Source organism: Amblyomma americanum, chromosome 3 (genome assembly GCF_052857255.1).
Source record: "Amblyomma americanum isolate KBUSLIRL-KWMA chromosome 3, ASM5285725v1, whole genome shotgun sequence".
Lineage (NCBI taxonomy): Eukaryota > Metazoa > Arthropoda > Arachnida > Ixodida > Ixodidae > Amblyomma > Amblyomma americanum.
In genome coordinates, this window is record NC_135499.1 from 197,216,489 (window position 1) to 197,231,086 (window position 14,598).

At 49.3% G+C, this 14,598-nt stretch overlaps 1 protein-coding gene across 1 annotated transcript in view; it reads right to left on the reverse strand.

The window, feature by feature from the left end:
- Positions 1 to 14,598, reverse strand: part of LOC144125813 (uncharacterized) — a 253,660-nt gene that overhangs the window by 75,715 nt on the left and 163,347 nt on the right. The gene's annotated exons all lie outside the window — the stretch shown is intronic.

Consider the following 14,598-nt stretch of genomic DNA (forward strand, 5'->3'; position numbering starts at 1 on the left):
AAGGCAACGGTTCTTCGTTCCCTCGCGCACTTCCGTCCGTCCGAGCCCCCTCCTCCTTCTCTCTCCACTTTCCTGTCCCTTCCCATTCTGCTCCTTCTCATCCAGTCGCTAAGCCCGGCGCGTCTTTGCGTTTCTTTCGTTGCCGAAGTCTTCTACAGCATTTACAGCGGCGCCCGCGAGGCACAAAACAGAATCTCGGTTGTTCGACGATGACGACGAGAAGAGACGCTTTGGCGAAGGACGCGGCGGCCGGGATTGAGATCGTCATTCTCCCGCGTACGTCCCTCCTCTGCACTTCGCTGTAGGAACCGTTTCGCCGTAGGCTAGCGCAGGAAAAAAAAAAACAGAACGAAAGGAAAGAAAAAAGAGTGAGCGATTATCGGCGAACTAGAAAGCGGGAGAAAGGAGAGTTGAAGAGCGCTGGAAAAGGTGAAAGAACGAGTGCGCGCGCACTGTCGTCGCTTAAAATATTGGGTGACTATACAACCGTCATTTTACATTCTTGAACAGGGCGCTCTGTCCTAGTGGTAAAAGAACTGAAAGTGGTGCCTTTGTATTTCGTAGAGGAATAAAAAATGAATCACGCTTAGACTTGTGGGTAATTTAGACGAACAGAAAAGAAGAAAAGAAAGCTGAAAAGCCCCAAAACGTAAATGAGAGGAAGGCGGTGAGAGGTGCAATGAAATCGTGGCAAGCTCACAAGGTAAAAAAAAAGAAAGAAGACAAAGAAGCGGGCACTGAATGAATACTTTGGCGAGAAAAATGACCCGGGATTTGCAGGATGAAGAATATGTCGGCGCCACGCAGCTCCCCTGGATGGCTGTTCGAGTCAAACTCGCCTGGTGGCCTGATCTGAGTACGTTCGATGTCTTTTTCTTGATTAGAGACGGAAAACAGAAACAGCTATGCTTGCGCCCAGATTTTCGATATTGTTCACCTCTTCCCCCTCCCTCTACCACCTTCTCATTACTCTCTCCCGCACCCCTCTTCTCTTCAGCTGAAGATTTAGCGCATTCATTACGCTGTAGTGTGGCGAGGAGCTGGCGCTTCGGAGGAGGAAAGACAGAAAGAAGAAATGACCGAAATTTGCCTGACGCCACAATGTCTGCCTTTCGTCTTTGCTTCTTCTGAGCGCTGCCTTTCTGCGCGGGGCCTTGGTCATCACACCCCAGGTTCTCATGCCTTAAATCTAATTTAATCTTGACCTTGTCCTTTGTGTTTGGAAGCGCCTCTGTTGCGAATGGCCTCGGTGCGCGCTCCAGAGCAACTCTTGATGAACGCAGGCCGTTTTGGTGAAGAATTTGCAAAAACAGAAGTCAATCGCGTTGGCTCGTTTCGATGTGTTGCGGACGCTGGTTTCAGAGAGAGAGAGGGAGAGGATATAAAAAAAGAACTTTACGTTTGAAAAAGGAATCTGCGAATGATCCGCTTAACGTTCCATTTCGCCGGTTCTCTTGCTTGCAGTCGAGCGCGAAGCCGGTTTAAATTCATAGCTTTATTCCTTTCGTATATTAGTGCATTCCTTAACAATGCAGCAATACACTACCAGCACAGTACGAAAAAGCAGACAAAGCACGAAAATAAAGAAACATTACCAGCTGGCCAGGGAGAAAGCAAGACCTTATCTAAAATGACAATAAAATTAGTAGAGGCATTTTGCGCAAAGAAAGAAAAAAAATACAAAAGAACACTGTCTCCGGCAACATGAGTTCGAAACAGTTGTGTATGATATTATTTGTGGCTAAGGGCAGCAATACGAAGAAACTTGGGTTAAGGGTGTGATAAGGAAAAAGCTGTGATATTAGGTGGCTAGATTATTAGTCTGACAGAGTTAGTAGTGTATACTAACGGGCCAGTTGGTCGGACACAACGCTTGAACGAGGAACGTACCGTACACCGTCAGAGTTAGTACACATTAAGCCAGGTTTTAAATGATGGTTTTCTATCTTAAGAATAGGAATGACGCTACAGACTTCTGAAATCTGTATTTGTTTTTTTACCAATAATCGTCATACCAATGTGCCGCTGGGTACAAGCCACAAGCGGATGTGTTGCAGTGAATTTACTTATGTTATTGCCATAAGATCCGAACTTCAGTTTTCGTGACTTAAAATATGCTCTCGAAAGGGCTAAGAAAAGTGCAATACTAATATGAATGGTGCAGTTGTTGACGCTAGGCGTGTTTCGTATTCTCTGCGCTTTTTATTGTTTTGCATCCTCATCACAAGACAAGTATTTCGGTTATTTACTCGTGCACTGAAATTTTACAGCCACCCCTCAGGAAGGCACTTTGCCGCCAAGGTAAGTAAGGAAAGCCTTCATTCACACTTTTTATTCTGAGTGCCAACTTGGAAGAGAAAGTAGCTTTTTGCTCAAGCAGAAGCCAGCGAAGCCGCCGCGGTGGCTGAGTGGTTATGGCGCTCGGCTGCTGGCCCGAAAAAAGCGGGTTCGATCCCGGCGGTCGAATTTCGATGGAGGCGAAATTCTAGAGGCCAATGTGCTCTGCGATGTCAGTGCGCGTTAATGAACCCCAGGTGGGCGAAATTTCCGGAGCCCTTCACTACGGCGTCTCTCATAGCCTGAGTCGCCTTGAAACGTTAAACCACCATGAACCAAACCAAACCAGAAGCCAGCGAAGACGCATCGCTTCACTACGTAACAATCTTCACCAAGGGCAAGAATTTTCCAAATTGCCGCTGAACCACCATTTTTGACTCGTAGGTGCTTGAAAGTGGCAGTTATTAAATTATACATGAACAACTCTGAATCTACCACTATATTGAAAGAAAGAAAACAACACCCTGAAACGCTCCCCTGAAGTTGCTCAAAGCAGAAGCATGTATTAAAGCGCAATAACAACTTGAACACATATACTGAACCCGCAGCTTTTATGAACCACTTACGAGCGACCTCTCACAAAGCCACCAAGGTAGGCAGCATATTATCGCGCATATGTATAGTTTCATTGCAGTGGCTGCAGTGCCGAAAAAGCTAAAATCGAGATGAGTTAACAAAATGGTTCTGTCACTATAATAATATGTTTTTATCTCTTTTCTCCTGTCGTCGCTGGTTTAAACGATGCGACGCCGCTCTGTCGCTTTATCTGCCACTTTTCACTGTTGATGATATGGTGATAAGGACAGTGTAGAATAGAAGGAAATCATCGTTTCGCTGTGCTGCAACGTGCGTAAGGTAATCAGGGACCAAAGTGACATAGCTTTAACCAACTACTAGGAACATTGAAGAAGTGCGATGTGGTAACGTTCAGGATGACGACCATCGCTAAGAGGGGCAAGAATACGCTATGTTGCATCGTCTCCAGGAGATGGGTTGAGTGTACAAGCCGACAAGCAAGTTTTTTGTGTCTTTTAGAATAATTTCAATCTAGAGGTATTCATCGTGCAATTCGAGGTCATGACAGCAAAAAGAACGAAAGTATTTTTTGATAGCTATAAGAACACCGCCGCCATAACGCTCGCCTGTCCGTTCGTAGTTTCTTTCACCGAGATAAACTTCCTAACCGTGATCATAAAAATAGTTCAAAGAGGATACTTCACCATTAAACCATGAGTGATTTATAAAGATAGTAGCATAGTTTTTGAGGAGGGCACTTTCAAAAATTCAGTCAGACTTGGTGCGAAGACCACGGGCGTTTCACACAAACGAAGCACTCTCGATTCTCATCGAAAAGTACGAGGGTGTAGTGAAGTAGAGGGTGAAGGGAGGGGGTGTGGGTGCGGCGAGCTGCAGGCCACATGCTTCCCAGCTTCCAACCTCCCGTGCCTAATCCTCGCAGCATGCTCTCGGCCGTTAGCGATGCAGCTTTTAATCAAAACGCAGCGCGGCGGAAACTCTAAACGCGCCCAGGCAGCTCGAATAAATGCACGCGCGGTGGGGCAAGCGAGTACTCACGTTGACACGCGAATGCGGACACACAAACGAACACGTGCGCGCTTGCGTGTGTTCGCAATGCGACCGCTTGAGGCGACTCCTTGGCTGTCTAGCGTTTTTTTGTTTCAGGAAGGAAACAAGCACACACACATCTGCGCGTAAACATACGCTCACTCGCGCATACACTAACCCCCCCCCCCCCCCCCCCCTTTCTGGCGTGTGTGTACCTGGCGGCACGCGTGACTGTTTTAAACGCGTCGACGCGCACGTGATAGCTCCCAGCGGAGTTCTGCTGCCTTTTCTTTTTCTTATAAAGTAACCACTTGTGCGCATGCTTTTTTCAGTCTGCCTCATTTGCATGGGACGGCCGAGCGAGATCGTCATCTAAAACAGAATCGCTCCAACGACGCAGGTGGTGTCTCGCCTGTTTACGTGTTTATGTTGATTCCTGCTGTGGGTTCGCCCATCGTAAGCGAATCAAAGCAAGTTAACAAAACAAACCGAAACTCAACAGAAAAAGCAGTGAGAAGGGAATGAGGTCGTTCAAGGAGCCCGCGCGATTTCCTGTATCAGATGGTGTGGTGTATCACTCGTGCTTCCAATCTCCAGCCTCTCGAAGGAAAGAGCCGCAAGTCACAATGAACGCGAGAACGAGAAAAGGGTGCATTAAAAATAAAGTAAGGGGAAAAAAGTCAATCAAGCGGCAGGAAACGGTCGTTTTTAAGGCCGTTTTTCAATCAGTCTGCCGCCGCCGCAGAAGGCACACTCTTCAGCGTTGTTGCCGCCATCGCGGTACCCTTTCCTCCTCGTTTCGCGATCCCTGCGCCCTCTCGCGCCAGCGGCAGCACGACAGCGCGCTCTGTTGCCGGACTTGATATACGACGCGCAGCTTTACTACTTCTGCATAATTTCCGTGCGCATTGACGAATGAAGGAAGCAAACGTTGCGAGTGACGCGAGCTCTTCTTCTTCTCCTTTCTCTCTTTTCCTTTTATTTGTCCCTTCTTCCACGTGGCTCCTCTCTCTCTCTCTCTTTTTTCGTCGTTCTCGCCCTTAAAGCCAGGCGGATGTCTCTACATCGTAACACCGCTCTTGCGTGTTATGGCGAAGCTCATCTTAACGCTGTAACGCGTTGGAGGGACGCCGGAGACGACGCTATTTTGCTCGTGCCTAACTTTTTCTGCTTCTTTCTCATTCTCACGTCTCCCTCTCTCTCAAAGTCACCCGCGAGCTCGAGCTTTGTAGCTTAAATTTGGCACCAGCCCTCATCATCATTCGTGCTGCCTTCACGTTTCGGCCCATTACTCTGACGTGATAGGCGGCGAAGGAGGCTTCTGTATAAGCGTGTCGCTGTTGCTGCTGCCGCCAGTCTTGGTGCGCGTGTAGCTGCGGCTCTTTTTCTCGAGACCTTCGGGCCAGAAACCCGAACTGGCGGCCCGCTTGCCCGCGGGCGGGTGCGAACGAGGGCGTGGGAGGTGACAGCGACTGCCATTAGGAGCCCTCTCTATTTTATATATAAAATGTTTTCTTCATTTATATTATATATTTATAACGTTCTTTTTATTTTTGTTTTCATAAATGGGAGATTAATAAAAGGAAAAGAAAAAACAACCACATGCCGCCGGTGAGATCCGAACCCACGCGAAATTCGGAGGTCGTGGGTTCGGATCACACCGGCGGCATGTGTATGTGGTTGTTTTTTTGCTGCTTTTATTTATCTTCCATTTATGAAAAATCACGAGGTAAAAAAGAAGGACACCCCCTATGCTCCATGGCTTCGGCGACTGTTGGCTTCCGTCATGTATATGTCATAACGAGCACCTCGTTCCAATTCCTAGCCTGCTTATATTTTAGCTATCCAAAAGACAGAATTTGCAAGGGATGCAGCTCACAAGAGGACAAATCGAAGTTGGCTTGTATCGGTAGGTTGCCGCGTTCAAACAGCAAAGACGCTACTTTCTCTGAAAACGGAGCTTTTACCAGCAAGGAAGGTTGAAAAAAAAGAAATGCAGGTGTTGCCACTGCCGGCCAATTTCGCAAGATAACTGCATTGCGCCAGCACACTTTTTGTGCGCGGATTCAAGAGGCAAGGATACACCGCCATTCACTTCTAAACGGCGATCGCGGAGTTCTTTTTTGTCTATACGAGTTTGGATTCACCGGCGGGAAAATCTTAAATGAAATTTCCTGAGCGATATAGTTGTATTTAGCTTCCGGACAAGCAACAACATGCATAGAAAAAGCCATGGTTTTGAGATTTTTAGCAAGAACAAAAATTCGATGGTGTTTTTCTCAGTGTCTTACTAACCGCGTTGTATCAAATCATGACACTGCTATTGCCGGAAGCAAAGAGATTGCGATTCTAATGTTTCAAAGTTCCTCTGCGTCCCGTTCTTTTAGCGATTGATACTATAGTCTTCTGGAGGTTGGTCCGGCTATTAAATTTCCTTTTCTACCGCAACACTTTCTGAATTTTCTGCATCTGCCTTTCGGGACTTTACTGCAGCTGTGCAAGGAAGAGGTCATCGCTTTCTTTCTCTCGCAGATTTATTTCTTATCTTAAATCACGTTTATTGAGCTCAAATAGCGGCACAAAGCGGAATCGCATTTTGTAAATTTGTATTTAAACATGATTTTCGTTTGCATAAACCTCGCTTATTGCGAGTACAATGCGGAAAGAAGAAGTGGCCAAATGCGAGCTCTCTCGATGCTTCGCTCTTCATCAGACGAAAGGAAAGTTAACTTCAGAGACTCAGACGACAATGAAAGGCCGAAAAGAGAGTCGCTGAAGGCGTCGCTTTTATAACAGAGTTTCTCGACACTAACTAGAGGGAAAGCTGGCGACGCCACACTTCATCCTCCATAGATGGGCTCAGGAATGTCGGGAAGTTTAAGTTTCGTACTTGGCTTGGCTATTGTTGGACACAAAACGTGGCATCAGCCGTAACAATACGTAACAGCCGTAACACTGATCGTCGAAGAAATGATGTAAAAGTTTTCATACCAGTTTCAAAGCATTAAACATTTAATTAATTTTATTTAAGGAGTGAAAAATGCAACATTAAAATAATGTAACGTGCCCGCAGAGGAGTGCGTTCCGGAGTAGCAATAGATCCCGAGGCAGAATCCACGTTTTTGGCCACACAGTGGCCAAGCCAAATGCGAAACCCTATTTCCCCGCGATTCCCAAGTTGTATAGAGTGATTTTTAAGAAAAAAAAAACGCATAGACAGTGGCGCCACATTTCTCTCTATGTAATTTTGAGAAACGCTATTGTCTTCGGAGGCTGCACAATAGTTCCGATCATAAGATGCAGTTCTTGACTTTAGAGTGCAGTTGCTACTTAGTTACGGAACGCTTAAATAACAGAAGTGGTAATTTAACTTGCTTGCTGTTAACTAACAGGCGCAGTACTTCACTGAACGGTTCTAGTGCTATAACACCACTTGGAAAGAGATTTTCGGTTGCTGTGGAACGGTACGATCCCCATAACCATCATGGTTACCAGAATCATTTCTATGCATTCCTAGAGTTCGGCGTCTTTCTAAAAATGCATGCTCCTTTAAAACAAATCGCTATTTAGAGCAATCGTTGGTGTTCTGTTTTCTTTTCCGAAAGCCAATAATAATGGCGGCATGGTATCCGGTTTTCATTCCGGCCAGATTTGCGCAACGGCTCTTGAACAGGTGGCGTGGTTAGTCTCTTCGAATTTGCAAAAACTGAGTTCCCCAAGGCGCCCACAGAGTGCCGGAGTGCAAGAGAGAGGGAAAAAGGCAGCGCAACATGAAGTAAAAAATATAGAAACAGTTAAGGCTGTAGCCTAAGCTCGAACTTAGGTATGCGCGCAGGATGAAGGTTTAAGCTATATAGAATAGAGCGAGAGGAGCTACACACGGGAAGAGAGGAGTGGCTGTCGAGAGAAAAAAATAAAGAAGGGGAGCTCTTCTTTTGTGGCTGCTCGGGTTTCTTGGCTGTAGCGCTTGGGTTGCTCGGCGGAATTGTAATTCAGAGAGTCATATGCATGCAAATGCGGTGCGCCCGTTTTAACGCTGTCGGCGCGGAGGCGTCACTCGAATTGGCGAAAAACACGCCGCGGTCTGCAGGCCCCGCTAGGGCGTAGTGCCACGGGTTTGGCGCGGGCCAAAGGATTACACGCTAATCCGGAGTCGAGTGACACTCAATTGCGGAGCAAAGCGGCGTAGTGCCTCTTGTGCGGAGGGGGGCGGGGGGAGGGTGGTTGGCGGTGCTGAAACGGGAAAGGGTAAAAGGGGGAGGGGGAGCTTTTGAGCGTGGGCCGCTGAGTGGAATGAACTGAATGCGCCCAGCAGCGGAACAAAGAACGGAGATACGACTACGAGAACATAAAGAAAGAGAGAAAGAACGCGGAGAAAAGGCGGGGGGGGGGGGGGGGCAGTATTGCCACTGAGAACCATGCAAGCTGGCTGCGGCCACGAAGGCAATTTTAAGGGCACGAAAGACGCTTTCAAGCATGTCCCCTCAGCATATTGGAGTGCGGCTGCAAGCTTGAGGTTCCGAGGGGTCTCCGGGCTTAACAGGCAACGGCGGCAGAGGCCGAAGCAGGCAGCGATACACAGAGCAATTCAGCGGGCGCGTGCTCGCATTTACTTGTTTTTTATAAGCCTTGGTCAGTCGCCACTAGAGTGCACAAAAATGGGCGCGAAAGAGGATTAGCTTCTCACTGCTGGCGTGATGTGTTGCCCGTGGTGTCAGCAGCGTACAAGGATTTGACGGCGTCTGTAGTGTCACTCAGGACTACGAGATGATCAAGAACGCCTGACGGCGGATTCCCTCGACGAGCTAACAGCAAGCGCGACTAGACCTTTGAAAGACTAAGAGGTAAAAAAAAAGTTTTAGCTGCAATCAGGCATCGTGGACCCGGTCGGTCGCTAAGTTTGGCACGCTAAATGTTTTTTTTTGTTTGCCTTTATTTGGACCGAGCTTGAAGTCGCGACGAACAAGCAGCGTTCACATGTTGCCAATAGAAACGCATATGATATTGAAGGGCTCTTTGGAGGAAGTTTAATTAAAAAGGGCGAATAGCCGGCGAGGTGGCTCTGTAGTTATGGCGCTCGGCTGCTAACCCGAAAGACGCTTCCGGCCGCATTTCGATGGAGGAGAAATACTAGAGGCCCGTGTACTGTGCTATGTCAGTGAACGTTAATGATTCCCAGGTGGTCTAAATTATCCGGAGCCCTCCACTACGGCGTCCCTCATAGCCCGAGTCGCTTTGGGACGTTAAGCTCCTAAACGAAACGAAACAAAATAAAAGCGACTAAATCTGGCGTTTTAAAATAACGCAGCGAATGCTGAGGAATTCGGGAGGATATACCGACAGTGGTCTTAAGCAACGGTCGTCGAACAGCTAGGTTTCAAGTGGCACTCCAAGATATTCGCTACATGAAGTTCTATGTCACGTCCCACCTCTTCTGTTTCCCAAGGATCTTGGGTTTTCTTAGAGCTTGGCTTAATCACAGGACCATGCCACATAGTCACTCTGGATGATAGCGTATCGCTGACATAAAAGAATGACAAAATCAGCCACCTGTTCTCCCAGAAGGGGTAAAATTTAAGCTGGAGATTTCTCTCACAGTGAAGAACGTTTTTCAAAGTAAGAGTCATGAGCATGATCGTGTGCAAAGCTCTTGTTAAACTCAGGCAAGAATCAGCACCGTCACAGTTCAGTTGTGATCGTTGTGCCTCTCCTACTCGATTACAAGTCACGCATAGGCCTATTGCATATAAGTACAAGTAGCGTTCGTTGCTGAAGCGGACGGTGTTTGAAGTTCGAACGTGTGGAAGCAAGAATAAAACAGAATCAGGAAAATGACATGAAAATGTGTATTTTGCAGTGCTGCATCCTTGCTTTCTCAAGACTTTTTTCTCTTAAATGTGCCAACCAAGCACTCCGACACTTCCTCTGTGCTAAACCACTTTTTGGTTTAGCGAAAATTCACTCAAGCAAAGCGTTCCTCACCCACAACTTTATTCTTAACGTCGGCACAGTTAACTACAGAGAACAGTACTCCACTTACCCTGAATGACGTTCCTTCGAAATGTCATGCCGGCGTTGCCTTGGCTTCGCAAATCTCTGAGCGTTGATTAACGCTGATAGTTTGGCAAGTTAGTGAAGGTTCGTTACTAACAGCAGCGCTGGAAGGGCAGACTCGACACAAACGAAAAAAGACGGCACAAGCGCTTGTCCTGCCTCTTTTTGTTTGCGTCGCGTCTGCTCTTTTTGCGCTGTTAGCTCTGAGCATTCAATAGTGGCCCAAGACGACTAGCGTGCCTGACAATTCAGGCGCGCCACGGTTATTCCGCGGCTCACTCGGAGTGGAGCATTGTGAACTGCAGAGCAAGATTAATATGCGGAGATGAGGAGACGCGCGGATGGCTTAGGGTGGGAACGCCGCACAAGCTTCCACAGCGCACGCCGCAAAAGCCACAGCGAGAAGGGTGGAGAGAGAGAGATTGCTTCAATTAACCACCGGGCCCTAGAGCTCTGTGGGGCGTATCTGAAGTTCCGCATGCCTACAGCGGTCACTCGTATATAAGTGAGAGAGGAAGGGCAGAGGAGGAGGAGGAAGAAGGGGGGGGGGGCAGTTTGTAGACGCACTCGCAGTGCCTTTCACGCGCAGCGCCCGATGGCGTCGCTTAAAGGCCGAACGCGCGGCCTTCTTCAAAGGACTCGTCCCGCATTTCCCCTGTCGGCTTCTTTGCTTCCCCCCAGCGGCGGCGGGACCTGTCGCGCCTGTGCAAACAGAGCCCCGCTTCAGAGCGGCGTTCCGTATGAAGCTCGTGCGTGGGCCTTCGCGGGCGCGAACCGCGTTGGATTAACTCGTTAGAGTAGTTTTAAATTGGGGAGTTTGAGTGTCCCGGTCGCCTGGTGTGGGGGCAGAGCGCTTTGTGCGAGTCAACTGGGCCGTCGCGCGTGAAAGGGAATGGACGCGGCGAGAGGCGGTGCCCGGACGCCGAACTAACCAGCTGGCGCCGTCTGAGTTTTATAGTCCGCACAAAGACTTCCAACCGTGCGTGTGCTTCGACCTCCTCTGTACAATGGGGAATGTTCCTCATCTTTTCATTGCGCCGTCGGCCGTAAAATTGGTGAAATATGCTCTTTGATGAATGCGCAAAATAATTTTGGTCGCGTGTACACAAGCCGAGACGGTTTTTTAGTAGCATGCTTTTGCTACGACAGCATGACATCACCCTCACATCTTACGCTTGCTGGGTTGCCTGTTTTGCCTCTTGCATGCTACACATTTGCTCAATATTGAAAAGACCACTAGAAATTTTTCATGCTTGGGTACGTGCCTCGTAATACAGCCTTACCGCCGTTAAATACACAAAGCCGCCGCGGTGGATCAGTGCTCGGCGGCTGGCCCAAAAGACATTGGTTCGACCCCGGCTACGGTGGTCGCGTTTCGATGGAGGCGAAGTGCTAGAGGCCCGTGTACTGTGCGATGTTAGTGCATGTTAAAGGACCCCAGGTGTTGGGATTTTCCAGAAATTTCGAAATTTGGTACTTTAAACCCCCACAAACGACAAACGATAAATACACAAGGAACGGTATTTCGCTGCTCTGCTTTGCCGCGCATTAACGAAACGGCTTTGGCTTACTCTTGGTATTCTTCGAAATTAGTCTACATGATATCGTGAAACAACACGATGAAATGAAGAATCGCTTTCACTGGTTCTTCAATCGGGGCAGTGTTTCTTTTTTTGTGCGCTCGCATTTATTTTACTGTTCGACATGGCCGGTCGGCAAAGCACAGTTTCGCATGTACGTCATGCAAGGACAGGCGCTTTTGCTGAGCCCTGTCTGGGGCATGCACGTCTCTGTGGCGTTCTCTCTCTCCTCATTTCCCTCACCCGGTGGCAGCCGTTGTAGAACACCTCCGCGCACACGCCAGACAGGTGCGTGATCGTCGGCTCGCAGCTCGATGACATGTTCGAGTGACAGAATCGCGCAAGCCTCGTCAGGCACGCACCGTGGCGGCAGAATAGGCTCGTGGGCTTGGGAACCAGCTGTCACTCCGCGACGCCCAGTCCCACCGCTTTGTCCCGCGTGTTTTTTTTTTTGTTCTCTCATTCTTCTTTTGCCGATGCTGACACATCACGTCTAGTGGGCACGCGCCAACGGTACGAGATGTTCCAGCTATTTGATAGACATGGCGGGGCTAAATGACGCTACCTGAGGACACATGTTCGAGTGAAGGAAAGAAAGAATGAAAATACAAAGCGTGTCTGCTCAAGAGCGATCGAAAGAAACAATATTTTGTTTCTACGCTTCTGTGCTTCCATTACTTCCGATGTTTTTGCGCCTGTATTACTGCGCGGAGCGAACACCCCCTCAGATCATCATTTTGTCGGGAAGCGCACGTGCCCCACACATCATGCGCGCACACACACACGAAAAGAGGACACAGATGGACTGAGGTGAGATAGTCGACACTAAACAGGCAGCTTTTCTGAGCTTATAGAGAGAGAGAGAGAGAGAAAAGAAAAACAACAAACACGCGTGCGCCGACATGCACTGACATTCACGCCCGCGTGACCATAAAAGTCGCGATGGGAGAAGTAATTCGGGATCCTGTCATGTGTTCGTTTTCCCATCAGCGGCGGCTATCACTCGCTGCGCTGCGGTTTCATTTCAGTCTTGGTGGACCCAAAAAAGATCTTTAGAACATGAAGCTTCTGCCGAAAAGGAAAAGCGAATGCAGGAACTATATCAGCAAACGTATAGGTGATAAAGACAAGAGAGAAATACGCTAGCTTACGAAGGGCGGTCGGGTCATATGAAACGAGTCAACGTCATGACCTCTCTTTACGCTCTCTTTCGCCCTTTTTTTTTCTCGCCATGTCTGGCTTTCAGTTTTATGAGTCTATTAAATCTGCAAACGACAACAGATAAAAGGTAGGCACGCGCAGTCTCTAGAGTGTTACACTGTAACGAAAGAAAAGTGAATAAAATAGAGAAGCTGGACACAGGAACCGAATCGGGATTGCGTTTTTATTTTCGGAAGCTAATGGCGTGGAATCCGTGTGGAGAATTTACCCTAGTGTTGACACCTGGACAGCACCTAGGATGAAGGGCAGGAGGAAATTGGCTTCCGGGCTGGGCGTACAGGAGAAAGGAAATACCGCAGCGAAGTCGGGCACAAGAAGGAAGCGAAAAGCCGCGAAGAGCGCGGCGTTGGTCGGATCCTTGTGCGGACGCGTGTGAGGCAGAAAGGTGAATACGTCAAAGAGAAAGGGGCGCTCGCGCACGATTTCCAAGGCACGAGGGGAGGGGCTGGCTGGCTGGGCGCGGGGGTGGGATGCAGTCGTCCCTCCTCGAACGGCGTAACCTGGGGCCTCTCCACCACCGCCCGGTTTAATCTGTCTAATGGCGCAGCCATTACGCCGGAGGTTACTTTGTGCTGTTTTTTTAGTCTTCTAATCAGCCCAACTTTGATATACACTAGCGCTGCAGCAGAAGAGACGACGACGATGACGATGGCTCCTCCCTGATTGACCCTTCAGTCGCCATTACGCCCCCTCTTCCACCCCTCACCCCCCGTCTCGCCAACCCAAGTGGGGAGAACGGGAGCCTGCACTACCCCTGTTCATTTCTGCGTTGTGTTTTGCGTACAGCTTTTTCCTCGCCGCGCAGGGCGTACTCCCTCTGCGGCGCGGGTGTGTGCGCGTATTGCGCAAGTGCTGCGGCTGGTCACAGAAAAAAACGCGGCTGCTCGCGACCGCTGTCTCTCTCCTCTCCGCCCTCGCCCAGTCGCGTTGGCCCCACGGGGACGGGTCTCTTGGGACGTCCGGCCGCCTGTGTTCGCCTTGGTGTCACGTGGAGGCGCGTTCCCTGCGCCGTGCAGCCGCCACGCTGCTCGCGCGGGTGTGGACGTCGAAAACATGCCTGGGCGGAGCAGTGTGCCCCCTGCCGCGGAGAGATTCACCCCACCCGACGAAGCGTCATCGTCGCCCTGGGTCTCTGGCCTCGTGAGTGCTTCCATGGCACCGACATGGCATCGATGGGCATGGATGAGGGCATTTGAACACAAGTCCATGCCTTCGAGAATGCTAAACTGCAGCAGACGCATAACTGTTTTGAAAGCAAACTTTGCACATAATCAAGTTTGTTTATGGTGGTGGGGCTCGCATCGCAGCCCCTCCATAGCGTCCCCTCCAGAGATGACGCCCTCTTCTTGCCGCCGCCGATATGCTAGCACCACTCTTTTTCACGGGCTTCTGGTGGCTTGGTGCACCAGGCTACTTGAATTGCACGCCACGCATGCCACCTCACTGCTCACCTGCTTCAATTTTCAAGGCCACGTTTCCATATCGCTGCGTTCTCTATCTCATTTTTCTCGGATTGAGCAGTTAGTGGCTCGTCAAGAGCAACCTTGTTGTCTACTGGGAAAAGCGAAGCCATGCACATGGTGACGTCATTGAGTGCGGCCAGTGTTTTCGCGTGGTTCTTGGCCCAGTGCGTCAGCTTTTGCGTTGCTGCTTGCGCCATGCTTTGTGGCTCTTAAGCACGCCGTCGTTCAATTCCTCGCTGCCATCGTTCACAAGATTGGTCACTCGAGGTAGTACCCGGAAGAACTTCGCCAGCATCGCCCCGAACATGATGGAAGGCGACGTTTTGGTGTATATCTGGATTCGCGCACCCACAAAGAGGGACGAAATTTTCAACGGC